The 26,794-nt window shown below is 35.6% G+C and overlaps 1 long non-coding RNA gene across 1 annotated transcript in view; it reads right to left on the bottom strand.

The window, feature by feature from the left end:
- Positions 1-20,746, bottom strand: part of LOC311617055 — a 316,342-nt gene extending 295,596 nt beyond the window's left edge. Inside the window, exon 1 of the long non-coding RNA XR_014794042.1 lies at positions 20,403-20,746. This is a non-coding gene — a long non-coding RNA (uncharacterized lncRNA). The remainder of the gene's footprint in view (positions 1-20,402) is intronic.
- Positions 20,747-26,794: the final 6,048 nt, after the last annotated feature.

Raw genomic sequence — 26,794 nt, 5'->3', positions numbered from 1 at the left:
GTTATTTTGTCTTTCTTCTTTATGACTTCTGTTTAGCTTGTTGTAATGGTAGATTTCATCGATTAATTTGTGATTGGTAAAAAGCCTTGAATACCTGTAAAAAATTCATTTGGTGTATAATTTTCTTTATATATTATTGAATGTAGTTTGATAACATTTTGTTGAAAATATTTATGTCTAAATTCACAAGATATATTGGTCAGTAATTTTCTTTTGTTTTTAAAATTTGGTATCATATATTTTTTAATACTATCCTTATAAAGTAAGTTGGGAAGTGTTTTCTCCTCTTTTATTTTTTAAAAGACATTGTGTAAAATTTTTGTTAATTTAAAAAAAATGTTTGGTAGAATTCCCTAGTGAGACCTCATGGGCTGGAAATTACATTCTTGAGAGCTTTTAAATTAAGTCTATTTATCTAATGGTTATAACACTACTCAGATTATGTATTTCATCTTGGATGACTTTTGGTAGTTTGTGGTTTTTAAAGAATTGGTCTGTTTATTCTAAGTTGTCAAATTAATGAGTACAAAGTCTTTCATAGTATTCTCTTATTATCCTTTGGTAGTTTCTGGCTCTGTAATGATATCCTTTTTAATTTAAAAAATATATTTTATTAATTTTTTACAGAGAGGAAGAGAGAGGGACAGAGAGTTAGAAACATCGATGAGAGAGAATCATTGATCAGCTGCCTCTTGCACACCCCCTACTGGGGTTGTGCCCGCAACCACGGTACATGCCCTTGACTGGAATTGAACTTGGGACCTTTTAGTCTGCAGGCTGACGCTCTATCCACTGAGCCAAACCAGTTTCAGCTCCTCTTTCATTTTTGATAGTGGTGAATTATATCTTTTTTTTTTTTTAATTTTGTCAGTCTTTTGCTAAAAGTGTATCAATTTTCTTTATTTTTTAAAAACACAACTATTTGTTTCACCAATGATCTCTATTGTTTTACTTATTTTCAATTTCATTGATTCTGCTTTTATCTCAATATCTCATTCTATTGCTTGTTTCAGCTTTATTTTTCATGCTTTTCTAGTTTTGTTAGTTATGAACTTAGATTATTGACTTGCAACATAGCATTAATGTAAGCATTTAATGCTAAAAATATATTTGTTGGTGCTGTTTCTTTAGGTATATTCCACATAGTTTTATATGTTGTATTTTCATCTTTATTCAGTGTTATGCATTTTTAAAAACTACCTTTGATACTTAATTTTGACCTATGGATTATTTACATGAGTTGTTTAACTTCCACATATTTAGAGATTTTCCTTTTAATATTCAGTTATTGATTTCTAGCTTAATTCTATTGTGATCAGAAACACATTCTGTATTTTTTTAAAATATATTTTTATTGACTTCAGAAAGGAAGAAAGAGGGAGAAGAGATAGAAACATCAATGATGAAAGAGAATCATTGATTGGCTTCTTCCTGCATGCTCCCTACTGGGGATCAAGCCCACAATCTGGGCATATGTCCTTGACTGGAATCAAACCAGGGACACTTCAAGTCTGTAGGCCAATGCTCTATCCACTTAGCCAAATTGGCTAGGGCCACATTCTGTATTTAAAAAAATGTTTTAAATAGTTGTGGTTTGTTTTATGGCCCAGAATATGGTCCATCTTGAAATCAAAAGGCTTGAACTTGAAATCTGATAATATATATATGTGTTTGTTTTGTTAATCCTCACCCAAGGATATTTTACCATTGAATTTTAGAGAGAATAAGAGGAAGGGGGAGAGATAGAGAGAGAAACATAGATGTGAGAGAGACACATTGATTGGTTACCTCCCTCACAAGTCCCAATGAGGGCTGGGGATCAAACCTGCAAACAAGGTATGTGCTCATACCTGGGATCTTTCAGTCGTTGGTCTGATGCTCTATCCTCTTAGCCAAACTAGCTAGGGCCTGGTATTATATTTTGAAGTTGCATCCAGTTAGGGTGTTAGGAACACACTCTCACCTTAGTTGAGGTGACCTGAACCAGACATGAATCCAGACAAAGTAGATGGTGGAAGGAAATAAAGGAGTAAATCAACCAATTATTTGAAAGAGTAAGTTAAAGAAAGAAAACATAATTATAGTGGAGTTGTGTTGTTATAACCCATATCTATGAAGTTGCACCACAGAAAGGCAGAATAAACAGAGAAAAGCCTATGTCAAAGACAATAGAGGATGTATTAGGGGAGGGTATTGGAGCAGGATAGTGAGAAGGCTCAGCTGTTTCAGAAAAAGGAATCAAAAAGTCAATGATGATAGACAGTTCAGTGAAAGTGACACACTAAAGATGACAAGGCAGGCTTTCTGATACTACACGCTTTGTTTTTTAATCGCTGCTTCTCCAAATATAAGGAAAATAAATAAAAAACAACCTCTTCAATACTGTTACAAAATTAAAAAAAAATTAGTTAAGTTTAACAAAGCTACTATTTGACGGCAAATAACCCCATGTCCTCCTTTGGTAATTAAAGTAAGGATAGGTACTCTAGATAGAATAATCCTGAAATCATGGTGACTTAATACAATTAAAAAAAGTTTATTTTTTTAAATTGATTTTAGAGAGAGGAAGGGAACAAGAAATGGGAGAGAGAGAGATAGAAACATCAATGATGAGAGAAGATCATTGATTGGCTTCCTCATCACACTCCCTATTGTAGATAAAGCCTGCAATCTGGACATGTGCCCTGATAGGAAACTGATCCATGATCTCCTGGTTCATAAGTCAAGGCTCATCCAGTGAGCCACACCAGCCAGGCAATGCATTTCCTTCTTTCTTGTTCATGTAAGAAACAGAGGTGGTGGTAGAGAATGGTCTATATTCCATGCAGTTATTCAGGGGCCAGAATAGTTTTTAATTCATGGCTTCCAATTGGGGAAAAGAGAGAGTATACGAGCATGTAGGAGGTGTCTAAGAGGCAAGCCTGAAAGTTATGGACCTTATTTCATCCACATTGTGTTGGTTGAAATTAGTCAAATAGTAACATTGAAATGTAAAGTAACCAGAAAATGTACTCTAGTTTTGTGAGTAGGAGAAAGGTGAAATAAATTTGTGAATAACTCCCCAATTTGAGCCATACATTATTTATCCACCAGGATCTCCTTGTACAGTAAAGCTATGTTACCTGAGGTCATTTAATCAACAATTATTATATATTAGTGGCCCAGTGCATGGATTCCTGCACATTGAAAGGAAATTAATTAGAAGAAATATTTTAATACCACTATTCACCCTTTCTCTATAATAGAACTGTCAACCAAATTCATGACTGACAATGACAGGTCAAAACACACATGTGTGATGGCATAGCGAGATCTTTATATATATCTTGCATGAGGAAGTCAAAGTTAATTTTTAAATTGCCAGTGCACATCATATGTACCAGCCAGTGATATGATCGGACGGACATATGGTCGATCACTTAGCCTTTTATATTTATAGATTCCTTGATTTTGTAAGATGTTTTAGAAACAGACTTTGTCAGCACTCCTAAAGGTTATGAATGAGATTATTAGTACACTGCTACAACTTAGACTTTTAAAAGAAGTCATTGCTGTATTGGCAAAATTAAGTGATGGCCAACTCATGATTCATAGGACAAGTTATCATTTAAAGATATAACGATTATCGCCTGTTTCAGTTTTTATTCTTATAAGTATATTTCCAGTAGGACATGATCTCACTCATCTAGGGGAAGTGATAAACAATGTAGACTGATGAACAAGAACAGACCCAGAGATAAGGAGCCATAGGTCAGACTGTTGGACCTGAAAGGGAGGGTGGGTATAAAAGGGAGAGATCAACCAAAGGACTTATGTGCACACATATGAGCCTAATCAGTGGTCAAGGACAATAAGGGGGTGGGAGCATGATGGGGGCATGAGTTGAATGGGGGGTTGAGGACAAATATGTGATACCTTAATCAATAAAGAAATTAATTAAAAAAAGAAAAACACTCACAACTGCCATTGCTATTTCCTAATCTATTTATTACCACTTAGGTAATATTGTTGCTCAATAAAAACACTCATAACAATAATAAAAAAAGAACACCTCCTTGGTTATTTGTATACCTTAATTTTGCAAGTGAGAAAGGATGCTGAGAGACTTCTCAATGAAAATGATTTGTAACTATTAAATAAGCAATGTTTCCCAAAATGTTCTTTTAGAGTACTCATACTTGCATATACTCTAAAGGAAAAAAATGTTTCTTTACCTATGAAAGTTAAGAAAATGATTAAACTCAAATCTATCTCTTGAGTATTCACAATACATATGAACATATTAAAGAATCTAAGAAATCCTGCCATAAATACATCTTTGGTTTTAATTTATCTTTACTAACACTTGTCATGAATTGCTGTGTTTTAGTACCATGTACCATTGTGATATGCATGTGGGCAATTTTTGTTGGATTCCCATCACAATCAAATGGCTTAGTTTTGAGAATGCTAATTTCTATACAGAAAGATTTTATGTATTTACTAGCAGGAAAGTACTTTTCATATTAGGTATATTGTTTTGTAGCATTTTAAATGTAGGCAGAATAAAATAGGTTTAGCCTTATTATTCCTTTTTATCCTTGTACCCTCCTTCATTTATCAGAAAACTTAGTACCAATAGGGAAAACATGACTATTTTGTGTAGTTTTCTTTCTTTTCCTTTAAAAAGTCTTGCATTATGTAGACTTCTGTTTATTTTCTCCTTAGTTTGCTAACATTACCATATGAATTTGGAAGGCCTTTTACATATTACTAATATTCTTTATTTTCCATAAAAATATCTTTCACTCTGGTGTTCACTACTCTTCAGGTATATAATTTCAGGCCCTTCTTTCTTCCTCCAATTCTTGAATTTTATTTTCTACTGAATAAGAGACCAAATATGAGAAAAAGCCTGAGGTTTAGGTCAGAAGCATTTGAAAAAATGTATGACTATCCTGGCACGGAAAATAAAAATAGAGGAGTCCATAAAAAATGAACTTGATTACTTTATATGCTATCATTTTTATTATGTTTTGTACATATACAATTTCTTTTGGAGTTGGGGATATAATAGCATGAATATATGTCAGCCAAACATTATATTTGAAGTAAAGTTAAAATTATCTATTTTATTAGATACTTTTATGAGATAAATAATTGCTCTTGCTTTTTACCCCTTATCTCTTTTCCAGAATAGTTGCCAGTGAACTCCTAGAAATGTGAACTGATGCTTAAACACTGAGGTTCATTGGTGGATTTTGCACCAGTCTATGCCTGCTCTTACAAAATGGTAGGCTCTTCATTTGCCTGATGGCTGTGAATCAGTATCATTTGTGCAGATGGCTACTTCTAATCTCCAGACACTAGGTTATTTTTAAAATAACTCTTAAAAAAAAGTCCAGTCAGTGTTGCTGAAATATTCTTTATTTTGGTAAAACCTTACATTTTGGATTAAAACCACAAGAAATAAAAATACTTGGAGTTCCTTATGGTGATATTGGTATGGCCCTAGGGAAATACAGAGGAAACACTGGTTTTTCAGTAGTTGATCTATAAATCTCACTATAGTTTGCTTTAATAAAGTAAGTCTTAAATTATCTGAGACTATGCTTCCAATACACAGTTACCAACCACATGTAGCTATTTAAAATGAAATTAATGAAAGTTAAACAAAATTAAATACCTAGTTCCTTAGTCACATTAACCACATTTCAAGTGTTCAATCATCAGATGTCAAATAGGGCTACTGTGTTGGACAAAACAGATTATAGATTCCGATAGTACTGAAGTTATCTTGGACAGTGCTAATCTAGGGGCCATTATTATTTCCAGGTCATATATGGAGGACAAAAACCTATAACTGCATCTTTGATTATTAGTCATTTCAATTTATTTAAATCAGTCTTAGTTGCTTGGTTATCCGGTTATTTTCTGAACAGCTGTGTAATGAACTGGAAAGAATATTGGATAGGGAGTTTGAATAACTGGGGTTTGGCCCAACCAGGAACTCATGATTATGAGAAAAGAATTTGACTTCTTTGAGTTATTTTTATTTAGGGGAAAACAAAGTTATGAAATAGTGCAGAAAAGAACAAGCCTGACTGCTATCATTAGAAAGGTCTGCCTACCTTATAGGATCGGCTCTTGGCTGGCATCTGGGAACTTACATTGCAGGAGTCCCACCGTCTCCTTATAAGATGGACCAACTGTGCCAAAACTGTTTGTAAATATGGTTTATACTGAATACCTGCTTTCCTACCAGGAGCCTGGAATTTGTGTGCATTTGAGGCACAGGGTGCCTACATGACTTAGTCCCAAATAAAACCTAACAAGCTGCTGAACCTAACAAGCTTTCCTAGTAGACAGCAGTTCTCATTTGTTGTGACTACTTGTTTCCAGGGGACTTAAACATATTCTTGTGATTCCACCAGATGACGACTCTGGAAACTCATGCTTGTTTTCCCCCAGACTTCACCCCATATGCCTTTCCTTTTGTTGATATTGCTTTGTATCCTTTTGATGTAATACTTTATAACCCTAAGTAAGACTATATGCTGAGTTCTGTGAGCCAAACTTGAGGATGACCTTAGGGACCTCAAATTATGTTGAAAGGGCAATCCTATATAATAAAAGCCTAATATGCAAATCAACTGAGAGGCAGAATGACTGGTAGAATCACCAGCCACTATGACATGCCCTTATCACTAAGGGGAAGACACTCAAAGCAGAAGCTGACCCAGCCCACAGGCCCCAGGCCAGCCAAGGTGGGTGCCAATGGGGGCTCCTCTGATCACACCAGCAGTTGCCCCACAGATCAGCCCTGATTACCAGCCAGGCCTAGGGACCCTACCTGTGCATGAATTTTGTGCACCAGGCCTCTAGTATGAAATTAAAAACTAAAAAATGAGTTTGAATATCAAACAAGTTTTCTTATCCTTCCATATTGTTACTAGTAGTTGTAGCAAATCTATCAAAGAAAAAACACACAAAAATATTTAAAAATGTTCATAATAAAATTGTTTGAAAAGAAACTAAAAAAAGCTATAGACACTTGATTAAAATTCTCTCTAAAATGTTTAAGACAATTATTTTGACTTTTAAGATAAAAATTGGGAAACTGAATTCCAACAATATAATGAGATTAAGGAAGACAACCTGGTAAAAAACAGAGGACCCCATATCTTTCTTGGACTTTTGAATATCCTTGGAAAAACTTCCAAAGCTGTCTGGAAGTGTGAGCTGGGATAGCTAAGGTAAGAATTTCAGTGAAACAGAACAGCAGCCATTCTTTCTAGGATCAAGTTTAAAGAACCTGAAGTCTTCTTAAGACAAGTCCCTGGATGTGAATCTGTCTTCCCAAAACAGGTTTCAGTGACTAAAGATCTCAGATCTGACACATTTGATTGGATCTTGGCAACAGCTGAGAAATATGGCCTTGGCTTTATGAAGATCTATCTTCCTTTTTGTTGAGAAATTCGGTCATCCCCAAATTCCAAATGACAACTCCCCTGCTCTGCTCATTTCTGCCACTCATTTCTACAGCAGAGTTTGGGGAGAATATGTGCTTGGTTTCCTATAGAGGTTTCTTATAATGGTACTTGGGCTTGCTTTCTTCCTTCTCTTTTCTTTTTTCCATCAGATCCTTATTTTAACAACCAATTCTGGAAGGTTTGACCCAGAGCACTCCTGTGTATCAAAGCATTTGAGAGTCTAAGTTTGTGTATAAATTGTTTCTAGCGAATGCTCAAAGGTTATCCTCATGAAGGCAGGATCATTTAAAAATATAACAAAGATGGAAAAAAAAATAAGTGTCAAACTTAATGGAGTATAAAATAGCACAGAAGTGAAGACTACAGTATGGAGCCAGACTACTTGGGTCCAAATTTTATCTTCTCCATCTATTTCTGTTTGGCCCTGGGCAGTTTTCCTAACCACTCTGCTGAGATTTCCTTATCTATTGGGTCGGCAAGTAAGTAATTGCGGGTTTCACACACATATGGCTTCAGTTGAATTTTTAGGTTTGCAGACGTAGTACAAATGTAAAACACATTTTGTTATTTGATAGTTGGCTATTCAGCTGTTAATCAGTAAAAAAAGTTTTTTGATCTGTTTTGTAGTTTTCATTTGGCGTTCGTTGAAAAATGAAAAATCAAAAGGAACATTTTCGTCATATTTTGCTTTTTTATTTCCGCAAAGGGAAAACACATCGCAAGCTCATAAAAAGTTATGTGCTGTTTATGGTGACGAAGCCTTAAAAGAACGGCAGTGTCAAAATTGGTTTGCCAAATTTCGTTCTGGTGATTTTTCACTCAAAGATGAAAAACGCTCTGGTCGTCCAGTTGAAGTTGATGACGCCCTAATCAAAGCAATAATCAATTCGGACTGTCACAGTACAACACGTGAGATTGCAGAGAAGCTTCATGTATCACATACATGCATTGAAAATCACTTAAAACAACTTGGCTATGTTCAAAAACTCGATACACGGGTTCCTCACGAACTGAAAGAATCACAGTTACCGCAACGCATTAGCAGCTGCGATTTGCTAAAGAAACGTAATGAAAATGATCCATTTTTAAAACGACTGATAACTGGCGATGAAAAATGGGTTGTTTACAACAATATCAAGTGGAAAAGATCGTGCAGCAGGCCAGGTGAACCAACTCAAACAACATCAAAAGCTGATATTCATCAAAAGACGGTTTTGTTATCAGTTTGGTGGGATTACAAAGGAATTGTCTACTTTGAACTCTTACCACCCAACCGAACGATCAATTCTGATGTCTACATTGAACAACTAACGAAATGAAACAATGCAGTTGAAGAAAAGCGGCCCGAATTGACAAATCGAAAAGGTGTTGTATTCCATCATGACAATGCAAGGCCACACACATCTTTGGTCACTCGGCAAAAATTAATGGAGCTTGGTTGGGATGTTTTGCCACATCCACCATATAGTCCTGACCTTGCACCATCTGATTACTTTTTGTTTCGATCTTTACAAAACTCCTTGAATGGTAAAAATTTCAATAATGATGATGATGTCAAATCGTACCTGATTCAGTTTTTTGCTAATAAAAACCAGAAGTTTTTTGAACGTGGGATTATGATGCTGCCTGAAAGATGGCAAAAGGTCATTGATCAAAATGGGCAATACATTACAGAATAAAGTTATTTAGTTCCATGAAAAAATTGTCTTTGATTTTCTTTAAAAAATCCGCAATTACTTACTTGCCGACCCAATATAACATCCCTACTTTACTGAGATGTTATACATAAATTGCATAAGAAACACGGTGTTGTAGAAATATAGTGAATATCTAATTCATCACCCACAAATTGGGATGCATTTGAAGATGAAAGGGGAAACTATAAATAATTATTCTGGAACCATAGGTATAATGTAACTCAAGCTTTTGGCTTTATTAATTTAAAATTTTACTTGAAAGCAAACTTAGATTTTCAAGAAACTGGGTCCTGTACAAATGGCATATTCATCGATATAAACTGTCCTGCTTATAAAAATGCAGAACATGACTTAAAACATATTAAATATACCCCTATGTGATTAGGACCCAAAAAAGGATTCAGTTGGGTCACAGAAGCACATACTCAACTTTCAATCTTCGCCTGAGATCTGGGAAGCAAAGCTCTTAAGCACAGGAAGACCTCTTCACACTTTGATGTAGGTACATGTTTCAAAGCCTGGAAACCTTATTTGAAGGTGTTGCATTAGATTTATAATGCACCAGTCAGTTATCAAAGCCACTAATGATAGCAAAGCCGGCGTCAGGAGGCTCACGCAATTTGCCAAGTATTCTGACCTTGCTTCCTTTTGTGTGGGTGGTTATGTTCTCTCCAAAATTATTTTATAGCCATCAAGTGGCACATGATAACTCAAACAATCTGCCCTGTCATTTAATAAATATTGTTTCCTTCTGGAGTAGTCCAGCCCCAGATGCCATTTATATGTACTTCATTCTGATTATTATTTAGCAGTAACAACAAATATTTCTGCTTTCTCTCTAGCTGTCCCATCTTTGGCACTTGACAGAAGAAAGAGAGAACTTTTTCTTAGGTTGCAGAATTCCTCAGAATGCGTTCATTTTCTGGAACAAGGATGATAGATGATAATGAGACAGGCAGGGAATAACAGTCCCAGAACTGAAGGGAGAATTGACGAGTGTATCAAGGCTGCCTAATCAAACATATGCCATGCTCTGCTAAGTAAAATCTTGTTGAGAGAAGCCAAACAACTACCTATTTTTTTAGTTTTTTCCCCCCCTTGTTTTAATTTTTTGTTTCTACTATAAGAAATGACCTACAGAAAAAAACAAACAAAACTGGTGACAAAGGAGGGGTTTAAGTGTTGCTAATGTTTGAAGATGAGAAATGGCAAATGGAGAAGTTGAGCCCCAGAAAAGAGTAGAGAAATAATAACTTTATGAGATTTCTAAAATCAAGGATTAACAAAAATGTTATTTTAAAAAAAATAGAAAGCTTAACAGTCATGTATTGATATTTCTTAAATAAAAAATGCTGATGTTAATTGGATAATCTAGGCCTTTTGTGTCTATAAATAAAAACTCATTATAGCATGGAGTTAGTTATTCTGTAGTTTAAATTGTTATCAGAGAATTGCATGGGTGGAATTTCTCTAATGCTAATGGGAGTGGGGTTCTTTGGTATCTTGAGAAAAAGAACTTTCTAAGACTCATACAGGAGAATGAGTGATTTTTTTTATTCATGTGAAGTTACATCCATTGATTTCCAAAGTCCCATTTCCCTTAAATCAGTCCTGGAAAAGGTGTAGCTGGGCCTTTAGCAGAGCGGAGCCAGTGCCCAAAGTCTTTGTTCCATGCTGGAGTTAAGTCCAGCATAGGATCAGGCTAGTCACAGTCCATTAGTCTATTGTGTGGGGCCCACATATTTATGAGCCTCATGGGCCAGTGCAGGGGAGCAACACCCCCCCACACCACCACAACAAGAACACCTCCCACCACCACCATAACAAGAGAACCAGGAGCGGAGTGCAACAGGGTCCCTGAGAGGAAGTTCCCTTTGTTCAGCAGTTTATGTATCTCACATATCACACCCTTATAGTGACCATGCCTAGTCTAGTCAATGCCCTGTTCCCAGGTATGACTGACAGACAAGCACCTTCTCTGTGTCACCCAGACCTTACTGGGCATGTGTCTATTGTCCAGTCCCTTCCCACAGTGATCTGCAGGGAGTAGACCTGGAGAGTGTTAAACTGCAGATTTCTGGCAAAGCTATACAAATGGCGGGCCTATATTATCTGGCCTTCTCTCTGTTCCTTTCCTGTTAATGAATAATTGGGTTATTTACAACAGTATCAAAATTATGCTCCATTCTTGGCAAATAGAAGCTCTAGTAATTAGAAATGTGATATAGCACAGTTTATAACATTAGTCATGTATAAGAACTTGATGTTGATTGAGCTTTTACTATATGCAACGTATATGATAGATGCTTTTCCATGTGGTTCACATGTACTTTTGCATTTGATCCTAACAATAGCCCTATGAAATAGGTATCATTCTCTCTGAGGTACAGGGAAGTTAATTTGTGTGCCCATGCTCTCACTGCTAATAAGTAGAGGAGCAAAGGTTTAAACTCTAGAGCTTATGTCCATAACTCCACTCAATTCTGACCTCAGCATCATTACCTGAAAGAGGTATGTCTCTGAACACAGATCTTTGATGAATGCTAAATAATTTCCATGCACAGCACACAAAAAGGATATAAAGACAAATGCCATAAAATCCTGCTTTTGTTAAGCTGTTTTTACAGGTCTGATGTGAATTTAAAACAATTTTTGCGTTTATGAGTGTTTATGTATTGTTTGTGTCAGCCAGAAATAGAACAGAGTATAAAGTGTCAGGACCAAAGCCAACTAAACTGAAGATGCCAGAAATAACTAAAAGCTCAGAATGAATTACACCAATTCTTTAAGGCACTCTTGGGGTATTTATTGAGGATGTTTCCAGCCCAGCTCTCAAGGCACTAAACGCTATGTAAGTCATCAAATAAATAAATGTAGCACTGCATAATCTTTATTTGGTGCTGTCTGAGCGATGGTTTTCTTTCAAAGAAGCCTTTTATATTTGACATTATATTGTTATCTGCTGCTTCATATCTGACTTGTACCATGCAGGATTATAATAAAAGGTGCACAGTTAGATAAGGAGATAGTTTAGCTGATTAGATGGTCTGATACTGGATATAGAACCCTTTCTTTAATGCAACCCTATCCCTTTCCCCAGTGAATGTGACAGATAAAAGCAGAGCTGCTCAGGAGGAAGAGAAGAAAGGGTTGGAATCTGTGGGTCTCTATGGACCTGTGCACTTAGGTAGCTCTGAGGGCACCTGCATTAATGGGATGGGGTTCCCCACATCACAATTTGAAAGTAGAACCCATAAAAAATATATGTAAAGAAAATTAAACTTCAACTAAGAAGATTATAAAATTTAAGGAAATAAAATTTTAGCTAACTTTAGGACTTAATTTCACTGGATTTCTACATATTTTCAACTTGAATCTCTGTGTTGCTACATAGGGTATCAACTGGTGTCCATTCAGAAAAACATACCTTTGTTAATTTAACTTTATTTTGAAGAAATGCTATTACCATGCCACTTGATAAACTTTATTTAAGCTAATCTTCAATACCCCTGAGGTGTCAGATCTCCATCTGCATTTAATGGAAGGCCATAAGAGCTCAGCCAGACACCCTGTGGCAATGCTATTGCACCTCTCACCCTCCATGAGACTTGGAATTGTGGGACTTTTACAGCCTCTTAGGTCCTAAGACTTAGGACATTGGTTTTCTAATATAAACATAGAAGATCCTATATAGTCTCCATTTAAAAGTTAATAAGCGTTGTTGTGTGTGTGTTTTTTCCCCAAAGAAAGCAATTATGAAATATGAATTTTAATCAACTAGAGTATCAAGATTTAAAAAACCTTATAAGTGAGAGAAACCAAGATGTTGGGATAGGTAATCACCTATACTTGCTGCCTTTCACAACCATATCAAAACCACAACTAAATGGCAGGACAACAACCATCCAGAATCACAGGAAAGCTGACTGAATGGAAATTCCACAAATAGAGAGGGGAAGAAAACTCATTGAGACTGGTAAGAGGCGTGGAGGCGTGGAAAGTACTGGCACCTGGATGTGCTGCTCTTTAAACTGGAGGGAGATACAAGCTCCCACTTGCTCTGAACTCCAGTTCCGGGTGAGACTCTGGGGAACCCAGGCACATACAGGGATAAACTGGACTGTCTGGCATCAGGACAGGAAAGCGAGGTAGGCTTACTTTTAGAGGTGCTCACAGTGATCATTGTTCCTGCATGGGAACACAAGACTTGGAGAACCAGGGACTTCTCAGGTTTAGGGCAGCCATTGCTGTTTGCTCCACCCTGATGATTCCCAGAGACCCTGTCCCACCCAATTTACAACCTCACTCACCCAAGCTTTGCACATAAGCTTTTACATATGAATGGCCTGTTCTTTTGCCTAAAAGGAGCTATAGCTGCATCAAAGAGCCCCAGAGATTAAAAAAAAAAAAAAAAAAAAAAAAAAAAGCCCGCTACCTGGCAGCAGCAGCAGCCTTGCTTCACAGCTGGGTTTCCTCTGGGCACTTCCAAACCACATACAAAAAGCAGGATTCTGCAGATGTCTCTGTAGCTCCTGCTGGGTGGCCCTAGGCAGCGGCTGACCTTGCCTCTCCTTGGAGATCCAAGAGCCAGTGTACTCAGTGATCAGAGTGAGACCATACCGGATTACAAATCTTCACATCCACAAGAGACACACTCAAGGGGAAGACTCAGTAAGCACCAAAGTCCCACTGAAGCAAGTACTGCCTCATAAGGGTGTCTCCTGTGCAACAGATCTTCCAGTGTAGAGACAGCTAATCACCACAGCCAAATGTCCTGGAGGTCAATTCCTCCCAGTGATACCAATAGCAATCAAGGGTTAATTATAACAAGACTGTGCAAACAGCCCACAAAGGGGTGCAACAAGAGAATCCACCTCAGGTGACTAGGGAGGCTGAGACACTGGGCCCTATAGGATACCTACCACACAAGGCCACTCTATCAACTTAAGGAGACTTAGCAGCCACCCAGTACATAGAAACACAGGGAAGCAGCCAAAATGTGGAGACAAAGAAACAGGTCACAAATGAAAGAAACGGATGAAAGCAAAATACTGGATATAGAATTCAAAACCACAGTTAGAAGGTTACTAAAAAATCTTCTAGAAACCTTGAGAAATTTAGTGAGACCCTCAAGGAGATGAAAAAGGACCAGTCAGAAATTAAATATACACTGACTGAAATAAAAAAAATAATATACAGAGATCCAACAGCAGACTAGAGGACCCCAAGAATTTAATCAAAGATTTGAAGTATGAAGAAGCAAAAAACACCCAACAGCAAAAGCAAAAAGAAAAAAGAATCCAAAATATAAAGATAGTAAGGAGCCTCTGGGACAACTTCAAGTGTACCAACATCTGAATTATGGGGGTGCCAGAAGAAGAGAGAGAACAAGATTTTGAAAACATATTTGAAGAAATAATGACAGAAAATTTCCCCTACCTGGTGAAAGAAATAGTCCAGGAAGTGCACAAAACCCCAAATAAGAGGAATTCAAAAAGGACCACACCAAGACACATCATAATTAAAATGCCAAGGGCAAAAGACAAAGAGAGAATATTAAAAGCAGCAAGAGAAAAACAGTTAGTTACCTATAAGGGAGTGCCCATATGACTGTCAGCTGATTTCTCAATAGAAACTACACAGGCCAGAAGGGAGTGGCAAGAAATATTCACAGTGATGAATATCAGGAACCTACAAACAAGATTACCCAGCACAGCTATCATTCAGAATTGAAGGTCAGATAAAGAGCTTCATGACAAGAAGAAACAAAAGGAGTTCATCACCACCAAACCAGTATTATATGAAATGCTGAAGGTTTTTTTCTTTCATTTTTTAATTAAGGTATTATTTGTGTATATATCTTACCATTTTCCCCCCTAACCCCACACCCATACATGCCCTCACCCCCCAGCATTTTACATCCATTGGTTATGTTTATATATATGCATACAAGTCCTTCAGTTGATCTTTTATCTCTCCTACCTCTCCCTAACCTTCCCACTCTAATTTGACTATCTGTTTGATGCTTTACTCTCTCTGTATATATCTTTTTGTTCATTGGTTTATAATGTTCTTTATTATCCATAAATGAGTGAGATCATGTAATATTTTTCCTTCATTGACTGGCTTATTTCACTTAGCGTAATGCTCTCCAATTCCATCTAGGTTGCTGCAAATGGTAAGAATTCCTTCTTTTTTATATTAGCATCATAGTATTCCATTGTGTAGATGTACTATAGTTTTCTGATCCATTCATCTGCTGATAGGCACCTAGGCTGTTTCCAAATCTTAGCTATTGTAAATTGTGCTGCTATAAGAAGAGGAAGAAAAAGGTAAAGGTAAGAAAATATGAACAACAAAGTGACAACAAATACATATCTATTAATAAGTGAATCTAAAAATCAAGTGAATAAAAAATCTGAAGAACAGAATGAACTGGTGAATATAATAGAATCAGGGGCATAGAAAGGGAGTGGACTGACAACTCTCGGTGGGAAGGGGGTGTTGGGGGTACAAGACGAAATTGGACAAAAATCTTACATCTATGGATGAGAACAATGGGGAGGGGATAAGGGCATGGGGTGTGATGGAAACCAGATGGAGGTGAGATGGGGGGAGAGGAACAACTGTAATAATCTGAACAATAAAGATTTATTTTTTTAAAAAAAAACCTTATACATGAATCCATTTATGACCATGTTTTTTTTAACATCTATGCGGAGTATGTGGAGATTCTGAAAATTTAGGAGGGAAAGAAAGTTTTTTGTTTTTGTGTTTTTAATTGTAATGTCTTACAGTGACAACCACAGATAGGATAATACAAGTGTAAATCAAAATAATATTGTAGGTTGGTGTTAGGAACCCAGCAGGATGTCCTGTTTTCTCAAAATTGTGGTTAAGATCTGCAGCTGAGAACAAAAGACCAATATTCCACATTTTTTGAGTTCATAAAAATTCAAAAGCGCTGCCATATTCTAGCACTGTGCTGGAACAAACTAATCTTTGCTCAGCTTTGTCAAATTGTTGTGATGATTAAATTAGTCAAGTGCTGAGAGCAGTATTTGCCACATAGTAAAAGTTCAATAAAAGTTAGTCATTATTGATTTTTTGAGGTTATTAATGTTTTTTTTTTTTTAGAAGACAACTTTGTTATAAAGTTGGTGTCTGAAGGAACTTGTGTGATATTTTTAACGTTCTGTATAATACTTAATACAATGGTTTTTAAAAGTATTGGCTCAATACATTTTTTTTCATAAACAAGACAATTTCGGTATGTAATAAATAAATTTTAGGATATAACAATCCAGCCCTAGCCATATTGGCTCAGTGGATAGAGAGTTGGCCTGTATACCAAAGGGTTCTAGGTTCGATTCCAGTCAAGGGCATGTGCCTTGTTTGCGGGCTCCTCCCTGGCTTGGGCTCTGATTGGGGCACTTTCAGGAGGCAACCAATCTGTGTTTCTCTCAATCAATATTTCTCTCTATCTTTCTCTTCCACTCTCTCTAAAAATCAATGGAAAAATATGGAAAAATATCCTCAGGTGAAAAAAAAAGTAATAATCCATTCTCTTAAACCGTGTTTCATACAACTTAACAATTATAATAATTATAATGTAATAGCCCAAATAACAAGCCTAATGGGATATATATATATCCCATTAGGCTTATTATTTGGATTATAAATTGTTTATTTGGGTCCTCTCTCTTTGTTTCTTGGTTAGCCTGGCTAGAGGTCCATCTATCTTGTTTATTCTTTCAAAGAACCAGCTCTTGGTTTTGTTGATCTTATGTATTGTTTTTTTGGTCTCTATGTCGTTTATCTCTGCTCTGATTTTTGTTATTTCCTTCCTTCTGCTTACACTGGGTTTTTCTTGTTGCTCCTTTTCTAACTCTTTGAGTTGTAGAGTTAGATCATCTGTTACTATTTTTTCTAGTTTTTTGCAATAGGCTTGTAAGGATATGAACTTCCCTCTCAAAACTGCTTTTGCTGTGTCCCAAAGATTTTGGATTGTTGTGCTTTCATTGTCATTTGTTTCCAGGATGTTTTTAATTTCTTCCTTGATTTCTCTGGTAACCCAGTCCTTGTTTAATAGCAAGCTGTTTAGTCTCCATGTGTTTGATTTCTTTGGATTATTTTTATTGTAGTTAATTTCCAGTTTTATGCCATTATGGTCTGAGAAGATACTTGATATGATTTCTATCTTCTTGAATTTGAAGAGACTTTGCCTATGTCCCAAAATGTGGTCTATCTTTGAGAATGTCCCATGTGCACTTGAGAAGAATGTATATTCTGTGGCTTTGGGGTGGAGTGTCCTGAAGATGTCAATTAATTCCATCTGGTCTAGTGAGTCATTTAGGATTGATATTTCTTTGCTGATTTTTTGTTTAGATGATTTGTCGAAGGGTGACAGTGGGGTATTAAAATCTCCTACTATGATTGTATTGCTATTAATCTCTCCCTTAATGTCCTCTAGCAGTTTTTTAATGTATTTGGTTGCTCCTGTATTGGGTGCATATATATTTACCAGGGTTATTTCTTCTTGTTGGATTGTTCCCTTTAGTATTATGAAGTGGCCTTCATTATCTCTTGTTATGTCCTTCACTCTGAGATCTAATTTGTCAGATATAAGTATTGCTACCCCAGCTTTTTTTTCATTTCCATTTGCCTGGAAAACTTTTTTCCATCCCTTCACCCTCAGTCTGTGTGCATCTCTTTTTCTGAGGTGGGTTTCTTGTAGACAACAGATGTATGGGTCTTGTTTTCTTATCCAATCTGTTACCCTATGTCTTTTGATTGGAGCATTTAATCCATTTACATTTAAGGTTATTATTGATAGGTACTCATTTGACGCCATTTTTATTCTATACCCGTGTTCCTTCTTCACTTCTTATTTCTTTATTTTTACAGTAGACCCTTTAGCATTTCTTGCATTGCTGGTTTGGTGGAGATAAATTCCTTCAGTCTTTTTTTGTCTGTGAAGCTCCTGATTTCCCCTTCAATTTTGATTGATAGCCTTGCTGGGTACAGTATTCTTGGATTCAGACCCTTCCTTTGCATGACTTTGTATATTTCATCCCATTCCCTTCTGGCCTGATAAGTTTCTGTTGAGAAATCAGTTGCTAGTCTGATGGGGGTTCCTTTGTATGTAACTTTCTGTCTCTCTCTGGCTGCTTTTAAGATTCTTACTTTGTCGTTGTTGTTTGCCAATTTAATTATAATGTGCCTTGGAGTCTGTCTTCTGGGATTCATTTTGGTTGGGACTCTGCGGGCATCTTGGATTTGTGTGGGTTTTTTCTTTTCTATTTCAGGAAAGTTTTCTGTCATTATTTCTTGAAATACTTTTTCCATGTCTACCTCAGTTTCCTTTCCTTCTGGAACCCCTATTATTCGAATATTATTTTGTTTTGTTTTGTCCCAAAGCTCCCGTAGGCTCTCCTCCTGCTTTTTAATCTTTTTTTCTAGAAGTTGCTCTACTTGGGTATTTTTTTCCATCTTATCTTCTAGCTCACTGATGCGGTCCTCTGCTTCATCTAGTCTACTCTTGATGCTTTCTATTGAGTTCTTCATGGTAGCGATGTCACTTTTCATTTCTTCTTGGTTCTTCTTCAGTTCCTCATGGCTCTCCTTCATTTCCTCATGGTTCTTTCTCATTTCTTCTTGGCTTTTGTCAAATTTCTCTTCCATTCTTTTTAGCCATGCTATGATCATTACTCTGAATTCTTGCTCTGGCAGGCTGCTTACCTCTGGCTCGTTTACTTCCTTTTCTGGTGATGCCTGCTTTTCTTTCAAGTGCGGACTATGTTTTTGTCTCCCCATGGCCTCTCTTTTCAGGATGTCTGGTTATGTGGTATTCCTTCTCCTGCGTTGATTTTGAGGTACAAAATACAACACTACCAGGTACAACACAAGCGGCACTTAACAGGAATGTATTTACAATATTAATAACCTCTAATAAAGGTGACCACTAGAGAAAGGCAACTTAGGGGATAGGAGAGAAGGAATAAAGGTAAAAATAAAATAAAGAAAAATTAAAAAAAAATAAAAAAAAAATTAAAAAAAAAATTAAGTAAATTAAAAAAAAGGAGGGATAAAGAGATAGAAAAAGAAGAAGAAGAAAAAAGTAATGACAAAATGAAGTTGGAAAACAGGGAAAAAAAGAAGAGGGAGAGAGAGAGAGAGAAAGAGAGAGAAGAAGCAAACTAAAAGAGAAATGGGAAACAAACTATATATATGTGGAGAAAATTGCCATAGAAAAACCTCTGGACCCAGCCAATGCCAGTAACAATACTTGGAGATTAATACAAACTACAATATCCACTATTATTAAGTAAGGCTATGATATACAGAAGTAAAATAAACAAACAAAAACAGAGGATTTAAAAAAAAATACAAAGCAACAATAACAATACAGGAATAAGCATAACAATTTCACTAAAAGGCATACAAATTCACAATAATCAACCTTCACACATACAATGCGAAAAGGATAGAGGGGAGAATGGATTTTTTTTTTTTTTTTTTAACTAGTTAATATAGTGCAGAGATTGGTATTTATACACTTGGATCAGGGGTTGGAACTTAGGTCTATAAGTATAGTGAGAGCTTTAGCAGGGGGTATAGAGAGAGAATAGAGGAAAAACTAAAGCCGGAAAGGGATAGGATAAACTGTAGACTAAAGGGTAAAGTTTAGTAAGAGAGTGATAGTGTAAAGGTTGAGTTGAGATAGGGTTGAATGATGCTATAGTAGAGATTAAAATAGAATGAAGGTTACTCCCAATGTAAAATAAAGAAAAAATAAAATGGTACTAGAGAGAGAAAAAAAAGAAAAGAAAGAAAGAAAAAAAAAATAAATAAAAATTTTTTTTTAAAAAAATTGCAAAATAGCAGTAGTAATAGTGATAGAGATTGAAAAATGTAGTAATTGAAAAGGTAAAATCAAGTAAGGAAAAAAGAAAAAAAAATTGTTTCTTAAGTAAAAGATATGAAAAATGAAAATTAAATAAAAGATGTAAAAAATGAAAATAAAATAAAGTATAGCAAAATTAGCATAAAAATGACCAGTACTGGTCACTCACTTCCTCAGTTAATGTATTTGGCACTTCTGATTCTCGGACCAGACAGTCTTGCAGTTCCCAGCTTTCCACTGCACCTCAGTTTTGTAAGGTAATCCTTAATTTTTAGTAGACTATATCTTAGATATTTGTGTCCATTTATTTTTGATTAATTAAAAGACAAAAGAAAAGAAAGGAAAAAAAAAAAAAAAAAAAAGAGAAAAAAAAAAAAAAAAAAAAAAGAAGGGCAGTTTGTAATTCAGCTCTTAGGTGTCAGTGTTTCCGGTTTGACCTCCCAGTCTTTTTGGTTGCTCCGGCCTTCTTTCTCTATGGCTCTAGCTGGCAGGGTGCCAGCTGGCTCCCAGACTATCTCTTCTGGCTCCGATCCCTTGTTTCCAGGGAGGCACTTTCTCCCTGCAAATTCCCCGGATATGCCCAACTAGGCTGATCTTCCCTAGTATTCCGAAGCTAGGGGGTGAAGGGGATCAGGCGCCGAGGTGTCCAGATGTTCCGCCCTTGGCGGGACAGCCGCGATTCTTAACACTCTGTCCCGTGTCCCCTGGCTTTTTAAAAAAAAAAAAAAAAAAAAAAAAAATTCCCGCTTCTGGGGAAGCTTATGCCAAACCCAGCACTAGATGTCGCTGCAGCCTTCTTAGGGCTCAGCTTTGCGGGCGCTGCATGGAGGCAGGGCCGGAACTCCCCGGCTACTGTGGCTGCCAGCACCGCGGGACCGCGATCTCTCAGGCTTTCCCCGCAAATTCTGACCTTTCCGTGGGTGACCGAAGAACTCCTTTGAATCCACGCGCCAGCGCCAACTCGGGCGTCTCAGCTACTGGATAGACCTCTCCGCAGTGGGCTTTCCAGGCCTCAGAGAAGCCACTCCTTTCTCACAGCGCCGCCGAAGCTGCTTCTGCCGCCGCCGCAGCCGCCGCGGCCGCCGCTGTGGCTGTGTTGGCCACCGGCTGGAAATCCTGTCCAGCGGATCGCTGCCTAGCTTCCTTGAAACCTCTGCTGCCCCTCAGCTGCCAATCAACCCTCCCTGAGCGACTCAGATGTTACTTTTATCCGTTCTGGGACCAGAGTCAGAACAAGTCCGACTGTTCGGTCGCCATCTTCAAGCTCCGCCCTGGATTATAAATTGGATTATAAATTAGGATTATAAATCCTATAAATTAGGATTATATATTCATTCAATCACACACAAAAATAGTGAATTCACTCTTTTTAGTCATACGTGACACAGTTACAAAAGTTGATCTTATTTTAGGCTAAAATAAATTCTCAATGAATTCCAAATAATAGATAAATTAAAATTCTCACTGCTAAGCATAATGCAATAAAATTGAAAGCAGCCCTAGGTAGTTGCTTAGTGGTTAAAGTGTCTGCCTGCACAGCTTGAAGTGTCATGGGTTAGATCCCAGTCAAGAGCACATACCTGGGTTGTAGGCTTGATCCCCAGGCCCTGGTTGGGGCACGTATGGGAGGCAACCAATCGATGTGTGTCTCTCACATTGATATTTTTTTCTCTCTTTTCCCCTCTTCTGCTTCCCTCCACTCTCTCTAAAAATATATATATTCTTAGGTGAGGATTAAAAACAAATAAGCAAGAAGGAAAAAAAAAAAAAGACAGAAAGCAATAAGAAAACAACAGGAAAACTTTTCTGTATGTTTAGAAAATAAAAACACACCTATATAATTAATTAGCAAAAGAAGAAATAAAAAAAGTTACTAAAAAAAAGTGCCCTACAAATCAAAACTTGTGATGTATACTTAAAACTTTTTCTTGGAAAAAGAAGGGAATTTATGTATACATAATAACATGAGAAGATTGAAAGTTAATGAGTAGAATATGAAACTGAAACTCATGAACACAAACAGCAGTGTGGTGGTTGACAAAAGAGGGTGGGGGTATAAGGGGGCATAATATATGATAATGGTAGATTTGAATTTGGGTGGTGGGCACAAAGTGCATCTCGTAACATAGAAACCCACACCTGAAACCTATATGATCATATTAACCAATGACACTCCAATAAATTGAATTAAAAAACAAAAACAAAAACAAAAAACAACAAGCTTTTTCTTCAGAACCAAATTAAAAACCAAAAGCAAAACCACTGTGAACTCAACATAAGTAAAAAGGAGGAAAATAATAAAACATAAATTAAATCAATAGGAAACAATTACAATGATCAATAAAACCAATAAATAATTCAAAAAATAAAAAAGCACTCATCAATTAGAGTGGTCTGGAAAACTGATCAAATGAAGGAAATAGAGGCCAAAAATGAATATGAGAAAAATGAAGTCAATACTATAGCTAACATCCTTTTTACCCCCCCAAGTTCATAGAGAATATTATGATCAATTTTATGACTCAATTTAGATAAATTGAATGGTTTAAAATAAAAATTACCAAAATGAATTCAAGAAAAAGAAAAGAAAACCTCAACAAATAAATAATCATTAAAACATTTAATTAGTAACTACCATTCAAACCCACTTACCTTCTCCCCACAAAGGCACTAAGCCTGAGAGTTTTACTGGGAAGTTTTAGCAAACCTTTAACTTACATGCAATTCTAATCTTATGCCATTTTTCCAGAGAACATCAGGGGGAAAGTTACTTAATCCATTTTTGAAGCTAGCATCACTTGATTACCTTAATATTCAAACTATAAGGTGACTATAGTAAGAATACAAAGGCTAATCTCACAAATGTAGATGCAAAATTATATTTTACCTCTTTATGTTGGTCAATCTTGCTGGAAAATTTTAAGACAAATTGAGTCTAGCAGCAACATTACCAAATGGTGTTGATTCTAGTACAGATGAATTGTTCATCAATAGACAACATACTTTTATATAATCAGCACAATAATAGATAAAATGTGATAAAAAACATATAATAATTAATGTAAGAAAAACATTTAATAAAATTCAGTATTCTTTAATAATAAGAGCTAGTTCTAAAAGAAAAGTGGGAAGGAAATATGTTTGGTCTTCTGCAAAAATCACTGCTATGACCAATACTCTTCATGTAGTGTTAGTGGTTTTAACAATTACAACAAGAAAAGGAAAGAATGTAGGACATATAAATTAAATATAAAAAGACAAAACTACAATTTTCAGGCAATATGGTTTCCATTAAACATATACAAAATAATTTCCAGACACAAATTATTAAAAATAATAAGACACAGACAATAATACGGTGGTTATCAGAGAGATGGGGGGGAGTAATAAAGTATAAGGGGTCAAATATATGGTGACAGAAGATGATTAAACTTTGTGTGGTGTGCATACAATGCAATATACAGATCATGTATCATAGAAATATACATTTGAAACCTATGTGATCCTATTAACCAATATCATCCTAATAAATTTACTAAAAAATGAGAGTTCAGTTGGGATAATGGGGCTAAGCCTTATATATAAAGTTTATCATGTTCCTATATGATGGCAATAAACTTCTTTAAAAATGTTATAAAAATTTGTAAAAAGTTTTTTCTATACAATAAAACATACCTAGGAATAAATTGAAAACATATATTTAAGGTTTACACAGATAAAATTATAAAACAATTTTGCAACATTTAAAAGAAGATGATTAAATGAAACTGTGTAGTATGCTCATAGATGGAAAGGTTCAACATTGTAAAGATTTCAACTCACCCAAATTTACCTTTAAATAAAAAAAAATCAACAATATTTTTTATGGGATTTGAGAAATTGATTTCAAAATTAATATGAAAGAGTATAATTTCAAAAGAGCTGAGTTAATTCTAAAGAGGAAGAAGGAGGAGGAGGAAGACACATTTGCCATACTCGTTATGAAGACATGTATTTATAGAATTTAAACCATTATCGTGTTAGCTAAGGAAAGGACAATTAAATTAAAAGGACAAAGAGAAAGTTAAAACAAACCGTCAAACTCAAACCATATAGACCTTACCTATATGAGATTTCAGCTCATGAGAGAAGTGTGTTGTTACAATATGTCAAACTACAATAAATTGTGTTGGAACAATTGTATCTCTAACTGTGAAAATAAAGATATACATATATTCAATTCCACTTTATTAAATATTTTATAATATTTTCAAGAATATAAGGAATATTTTCATTGCCTTGACTTACATTTCATATATATTAAATGTATGTAGTTATAATTTAACTATATTGAAATTATAAGTTATAATACTATAAATTTTAATAAATTTTGTAAACAAGAAAAGATGTGACAAACAAGAGAGAGAAACTATTTATGACATAGAAAACAACTGACAAATACCTAGAATATTTATATGGAAATCCTACCAATCAATAGGGAAAAGACAATCAAATAAAAAAGGAGAATTGTGGATGGGTCCCAACTTACTTTTTTTAATTGAATACAAATACTCCATCTCATGTGTTACTGTGAACCAACAGATGTTTTGTTGCTTTAAGATTATGGATACAAATGCTATCATTAGGAGAAATGGAATGGATTCTGAATTACCTTTTATTTTAAATATTTTTACTGATTTCAGAGAAGAAGAAAGAGGGAGAAAGAGATAGAAACATCAACGATGAGAGAAAATCATTGATTGGCTGCCTCCATACTGGGGTCGAGCCTACAACTGGATATGTACCTTGATCAGGAATCAAAGGATGACCTCCTGGTTCATAGGTCTACGTTCAACCACTGAATCATGCCGGCCAGGATGAATTACCCTTTTAAACCTCAGTCTTGGGATACTACTAATCTATTTTTTTTTGAAGGAGTCAGAGAAGTCAATTTGAAGAACAAAAGAGAATTTGAGTGTCATTCTTTTGTATGATACAGCAATCTTTATATCTCTTCTGGGTGTGTTTACACAGGTGATGCTAAACATAGTTATGAGTCATTGGATCACACTTAATCTAAGAATATACATGTTGAGATTTAAGAGATACATCTGAGCATATTTAAGTTATTTATAACAACTGATTACTGCCAATTTGGTTCATAGTCCCAGTCCGCTCACATAAATTTCTCTCAACCATAATAATGGACAAAAGATATTAAGATACAGTTCAGGAAAGAAGAAACTAAAATGGCAATCAAGTCTGAAAAGTTTAGTAATAAATAAAATTCAAGTAAAATAATAATAAAATACAATTTTATTCCCATTTATTAGCAATCATTTTAGTAGCTGAAAATAGACATTAAAGTGAAATGCCAAGATCTAATGAATTAAGGCAATTTTTCCCCCCTATCGCTGAGGTTCTATTTAGTTTTTCAATTCTAAGTAAAATCCAGAATAAAACATTAAAAACGTATGGTGTCTCAGAGTAAACCTTGACAAAAATACATTTGTCAGTTTATTTTAAAAGAAATTAAAAAGAACTGAAACAAAATCAATTTGCAATGCATTAATGAACTTATAATTAAATTGTTCCATGTTTCACAAAAATACACCCCAAAAAGCATTTGATGTACTGAGTAATTCATTGTGTAATAGAAAGTAATTTCCAAATATCACATTTTTTTGAATTAAGACTTTTTGTGCTTTTTTCTTTATACACATCAGGGAAAATATTATGTTCCCCTTATTCTCTCTTGGACAGGGCTCTGTTGTGTTTAGTGGTTGTTTTCAGTAGTACTGAGAGTAATATGCTTTGATGAGCCAAAATCTCAAAGCTGAGTCCTTGAGACTTGTCTTCAAAATGAGGATTCTAAAACTTTGAACCATGGCCAACAATCCCAACTCTGGAGAGCTGCTCATGGGATTTCCCTAACATTTGTTGTGTCATTGACAAGACATTGGTCCTCTTGGGATAGCCAGCTGAGTCTGATGCACTGGTTCACATGAGCGGTTCTTGCAACTTAATTTCCCTGTCTTAAAATATGACTTTATTAGATATCAGAGGTTAACTTAAAGCTCAGAAGATGATTGCCTTCCTCCGATAAAAATGTAATATCTTTAACTACTTCCTAATTGTTCAACTTTTATCTTTCTTTAGTGATCATTGTTGGGAAATGGATTTTCACTGAATTAGTGATTTATGAACGTTTGAGGGATTCTGTCCAAATGTCCAAGCTCTAAAGCACTCAGAAGTGAAGAGAGGTGAAGAATAAGAATGGCTGCCAAGAGAATAATATTAGATCGTAAATTTTAGGGCAACCTTTAAGTTGTTACTGTAAAGATTTAGATAGTGTTAAGGGCTATAGGAAGTCTTGCCCTATCTTAATATGCTGGGAACTGCTGTATGCTCTAGGATGTTCCTTATATCTCAAGTCCTTTGGCCACAATTAAATTGCTTCTTCTTATGCAGGATGAGTTATTCACTGCCTCATCTTGGTTCTCAAAAAGATAAGTGTAACTATTTCTTTCCAGTCTCAGATTCTGAATTTGTTGCAGAAATGAGAAGGAAGCACTGTTAATAAAAAATGCATATCTCACCATTATGAATATTTGATTCTAATATGCTATATGTGAATTATACCTAAATAAAAAAAGAGACAAAGATTGAAGTAAAGAAACATGAGATATGAGAGGAGAGAATGAGGTCCAGAGAGGGACAGTGGAGAGCAAAGAAGAAGA

Source organism: Pipistrellus hanaki (genome assembly GCF_964339955.1).
Source record: "Pipistrellus hanaki genome assembly, chromosome: 1".
NCBI lineage: Eukaryota > Metazoa > Chordata > Mammalia > Chiroptera > Vespertilionidae > Pipistrellus > Pipistrellus hanaki.
The sequence above is the reverse complement of the archived record's forward strand: the minus strand, read 5'-3'. Positions and strand labels throughout refer to the sequence as shown.